Genomic DNA, 6007 nt, shown 5'->3' on the forward strand with positions numbered 1-6007 from the left:
GATATCCAACAAGATAAATCCTTTGACTTGTTTAATAATTATTTATTAATATATATTACTTATATACAAATAATTAATCATAAATTCATAATATCATATTTTAATTTTGTAATATCATATTACAAAACACTGATTGACTCAGTTGACTTTGACTGATTGGGCCAAGACTTTGAAAATAGTCTGAGTACGATTCACATTGAACATCTCACCGTTCTTGAATGATGTTGAGATGCCTTTGGTGTGTCTTCCCCATTTCGAACGATGTTTGAAACCATGATCTCACTAATGTACTCGAATTCTAATTGGTTCATTTCTTTGACCTAGCAAAGTCAATAAAAATATCACGATTGTCACGGCCCATGAATATGAAACATTGGTTTAAAAAGATTCTATTGCTACACCAACTTTTGCTAATGTCAACCTAATTCATATGTAAGTCATCAAAGGGTTATAACACATCTTAGGGTGGCAATAGAAGTTGTCTTGTTTTATTATAACAGGTTTAAAGATGAGTCACCAACACTTAGTGACTTACATTGAAATTGACATCATTTCACACATAGTCGTCGTGGATGTATGTACAGAACCATAGATGCTTTTCATCGCTAGTGAGAAGCATCTATGATCTCTATGAAAAGCATCTATGATTCTGTCAAGGCCAACTCAAGCATAAAGCTCCTTAGGCAACCGCCTAAGGCCCCACAATTATAGAAGACCCCCAAAATAATTTATTTTGTTAAGAGTTCATTTGATTTTTTTTTTTTTTTTTTTAACCTTTAATAAATCATTCATGTTATAAACAATGACAGAACCTTTAATAACCCTGCACTTATTTTTTTAAGACCCACCTCATGTTTTGTCTGTTCTCATAACAGAACCAACTGAAACCAACGACCATGAAAGAGCTGAAACCAAGATGATCTACATGACAGAGCTACTCTATTGAGACTCCACAAATTTTGAACTGCTGAAAGATATCAAGTGTGAACGTGGAGTGTTTGATGAAAGTCCAATGAGAATGACAACTCGAATTTGAAAGGCAGGGTCGGGGAGTTTGACACGGATGGAAAACTCAATTAAACAGAGGAGAATCAAACAAAAGGAGGGGAGTTCGACATTGAGCTAGTACGTACGAAGGAGGAACCAATTATCGGGGACTTCGGTAAAAAATGGACCAGCTTTGATGGCATCAGTTTGAGACCAAGAGGAAGTCTGGGTAGGAGACTAAACCGAAGAAGAGGTCACTTTGGAGGTAGAGGGGGTAACCATTCTCCGAGAAGCCTAATGGAGATCCTAGAGAGGCATAATTTCTTATACTCTGATGAGTTCCCAGCACTAGTAAGCACACCATCAAAGAAGACCAAAGAAATGCTTGAAAGAAAGAAAAATGCACCTAGCACAGAGGAAGCATCAGGAAGTAGTATTGGGGAAGAATCTGAGGGAGGAAAATCTACCGAGTCCACTGACTTGAACATGGGCAATCAACTAATGCCTAATGGAACAGATAATGGAGAACAAATGAATGAAGACAAAACCATCCTAGATGAGGATTCCAATGGGAAAACACCAAACAAAAAGGTAGATGACATAGAAGAACTAGTGACCACAATGAAGGAAATCAGGGAACACCAAAAAGATAGAACAAAGACCTTTGGCATTAGAAGAGACACTCGAGCTAAGGCCCACTCATGGGCAACCTTGCTGGGCTCTACAAGAGCTACAGCTAAAGGACATAAAAAACTGACTTTCCACCCACAAGCGTTGGAGAGAAACGGTATAGTCATATCATGCCCAAAGGAGATGGTTAGAAAAGGGGAGGAAGAATTGAAAAAAAACCTAGTTGGGCACTTCCTAGGGCACAGTATCTCCTATGCGACAATGAAAAATGAGTGGAAAGAATGTGGATGCCAAGAAGAAGTCTTGAGATCTTCTCGAAGGGAAACAGACTCTACTTTTTCAAATTTGGAGATGAGGAAGATAAGAGAAGAGTCTTGCAAGAGGGGCCGTGGTTTGTTACTAATAGACTTTTGGTGATCAAGGAGTGGAGAGCAAGCATAGAGCTGGAATCAGCAGCTGTCCCCTCTAGGTGAAACTTCATGATCTCCCAAACTAGTTTTGGAACCCAGAAATACTAGGATACATCACCAACTCCATAGGCAAGCCCCTCTTTTATGGATAGTGCTACAGAAGTGCTGCTCAGAATGTCATATGCTCGTGTCTGCATAGAAGTGGATGCAACCAAGGAATTACCAAGTAGGTTATTTGTTCAAGTAGAGGATGACGCGCTAGCAGAAGTATCAGATTTCTTTCTTCCAAAGTCGTCCAAAAACCAGCCAACGAAATTTCAACGAAAATTTCATTTTTCTTCAAAATTTCAAACTCTGATTCATCGTGAATGGTCCGTTTTCGACCGTCAACGCAGAAGGAAAAAACGTCCGCAGCCTCGTTATCAACAAAACCCACCCAAGTTCCTTCCGTTTTCTCGTCTTTTTTACCTTGTATCGTCAAAAATCAGCCATATATATACAAGGGTTTCGTAACTTCGACCTCAGATTTTATCTATTTTGGGGTTAAACCGTCCTCCGTCGTAGAAGGGAGAAAGGACAACGGCATCGAGATCTTCGAAATCATCTAATCATATTCAAAAATCAACCGTCTCGAAGTTTGATCTATCTCGATTTTCATGTCAATCGTCTTGATTTTCGAGCATGCATTTCAATCCAATCGCACCGAGATTGTAAGGAACTCTCAATTTCTATTAGTAATCATAAATTATGAAAATTGTATTTAGGATTTTATTAAAAATTTGTGATGTGTTTCCAAAAATATAGAATTCAATTGTGTAGACATCCCATTTTTGTACTTACATGAGTAATCAACCTGTCAACCCAATTTCGATGATTCCCAATGATGGATGGTTATTCCAATGTTCTATTTGATTACCAAATGTATTTCAAAAATTCAGATGAGGTATCTCGAACTAACAAAACTGTAGAAACCACACTATGCTAGGAAAATATAACCCCAAAAACATAGAAATCATCATCTTGTAGATAAAAAGAAGCTTTACGATAAAAATTACTAAAAAATAATCAAATTATCAAAATACCCCTAACCTTAAAACATTCTTAGAACCTACATCACACTTAGGAAAACCCTTTCAAACACATAAAACAACAAATTGAAACCAAATAAATCATTTTATCAATTTTCACAAAATTATGACTCATAAAGTTCATGACCAATTCGCATAAAAAAATTTAATAAATGACACAAACCAATATTCCCATTGAATTCCTTACGAAAAATCAATTCCAAAGCATCTTGAAATATTGAAAAATGACTTAAAATGTAAAAAGTCGTCTTTGATGGCAAAACAGTAATTTTACTATTTTAATAATTAAAATTTTTAAAATTAATAATTAACATTTTAATTAATGTAAAGTGAAATCTTAATTAAAATTAAAATCAATCTAAGATTTAAGTCAAAATCCTAAAATCAAGTCAATCAAGTAAGATTTAAGTCAAAATCCTAAAATCAAGTCAATCAAGTAAGACTTAAGTATTCTAGTCAATCAAGTGAGACTTAAGTCAAAAATCTAAAAGAATTCTAATTAAACTCTAAAACTATCTAAAGGAAACATAATTAAACTCTAAAACTATCTAAAAAAATTCTAATTAAACTCTAAAACTACCTAAAAGAAACATAATCTAACTTTATCTAAAAAGCTCTTAAGAAAATCTATAAATAAGGGTCTTTACAACCTATTTTCGTATCCAAGAGAAAATCCTAGAAAAAGTAAGTCAAGGAGGCTCTCCAACCTTCCCAAAACCCTAATTTTGAAGCCCTAACCCCTTACCTATCATACAACCCCTAACTTTTGCTCAAAAAATATTTATAAATCCTTCAAAAATACTCAGAAATTCATCAAAATTAGGAAGTACTTAGATCTAAGGAGAAGATACTTCATCTTGGAGATCCGAAGCAGATCCAACAACGAAAACAAAGCAAGGAATCACAAGTAAGGAATCTCTCCGCCTACTCTTAGGGAACTATCGTTGTGATTATCTAGGTATTTTTTATTCTTATTTTTTTTATTTAAGTCTTTTAGCGATATAGTTTTATTTGGAAAAAGTAGAAACCGACGTTTGCGGGGCGGGGTTTGTGCCTAACACCTTTCAACCCCGTAAAGTGATCATCAGTCCCGTATTTTCTTTCGTAGATTAGTGTTATTTTTATTTTAGAGTCAATGTTCGATTCGTAGACCGTAATAACTAGGTGGCGACTTCCAAACCTCAAAAATCAAAAGCGAATCCGCACACCCCACAAATCGAGGGCGCTTACAAATTGGTTATTTCAAATTCATACCAGAACTTGCATATTTGATATGTTTAATTGTATTTTATAACAAATTATATCTGGATAGGATATTTCATCGGGTTATTTCCATTAGTTGGGTCCTGTGCACCGCTCGAACCCCGTTTTGATCTAAGTTTTGAAATTTTTCGATGTTATTAATCAAAAATGAATTTAATAGTTGAAAAATGATTTAATATTCAATGAACTCATATTGAGTTGATGAATATCAAAAAGTGGATATTTTGTTTGAAAAATTGAAAATTGTAAAAATCGAAAAAAAGGAAAAAAGGGTATGAAACGGTAAAATGTTAGAGTCACACTCGAGGGGTGATGTCTGCATTTTACATTGTTGTGTTGTGTGTAGGTTGGTGAACGGATATCCAGGGATAATGTTGCTGGTTGTATATTTATTTACTTTCTGTTAGCACAAGGTGCTGTTTACTTTTTCGTTCCGCTATTTATTTTAGGCGGGGTAGCCACAGTTGCATTGTAGGAAACTTGATATCCATTATCAACCTTGTATTGTTAATTTCTCTTTTATTTTCAAATGAAAATAGTATATATATATATATATATATATGTAGTTATCTTGTGAGCTGTTAAAGAGTCTATGAATGCTTGAAGGGATAGTGCATCATTTTATCCGAAGTGGTGTATTATCCCAAGATGTACGGTTTGTACCACCAAGCTCATACATGGTATGGGACGCGTATGAGAGTGGAGTCACAACTGAAATCCGGGTTTATTCCTCTCTACCTTTATCAGTGAACTTGTAATGTAAAGGTGGTCGTATACGAATGGTTTGTATATTTAGAAATCACATGCATGCCTGATAGGTATAGACGAAGATGATTAATCAGTGATCACTAACAATCTATAGTAGTCGAACGTTCTGACACATCGAAAAGAGACCCATTGCTTAAGGTCACGTCAAACGGCCAGCCTGAGTTGGATAAATGATCCTAAAAGTATGGTAAACAGTGAACAGCCTCAAAATTAGGAACTACTACTTTATTATGAAACATCATGTCCCAACTGGGAGTAATCTAGTCGTGAATCCCAAGTCTCTAATTCCACTACTCTACCATTGTGTATTATGTATCTATTACCTTATTTTGATATATAAAATGAAATGCATGTTTAATGTTTCTATTTGGTCAATTAGATTTATATAAAAAGAAAATGCTACAGTGGATACTGTTGATTAATGTAATGTGAGTTTTAAAATGTTTAGTTGCTCATCCCTGGTTATATGTACCAGTTAATCGTACTTTCTACTATAAAACTTTGCATATGTTAAAATGATTCAATATGTTTATTCGTTTATATTAGGAGATATTATTGACAGAAATTGTTTGTTTCCCTACAAGGTAACAATTGTTATTTACCATTTTCTTCTCTATTTTTTAGTTTTAGATCCGTAGCTTGGCGAAGCAGATGTAGAAGACGAGTGATGACTATCTGGTAGGTCAGATAGATGATCAGAGTCCATTACCTAGTGAGTATTGGGGCTATACCCTTCTAGTGGTATTAGTTTGTCTAGGTAGTGTTATGGATTTTGTATTGAGCGTTAGGACTTTTGTTAGACTGAGGAATGATTGTATAATCTTGTATTTTATTCATCCTTCTGCACTATGATCTATAATA

Source organism: Akebia trifoliata, chromosome 2 (assembly GCF_017979445.1).
Source record: "Akebia trifoliata isolate Shusen 1 chromosome 2, ASM1797944v1, whole genome shotgun sequence".
NCBI classification, from domain to species: domain Eukaryota; kingdom Viridiplantae; phylum Streptophyta; class Magnoliopsida; order Ranunculales; family Lardizabalaceae; genus Akebia; species Akebia trifoliata.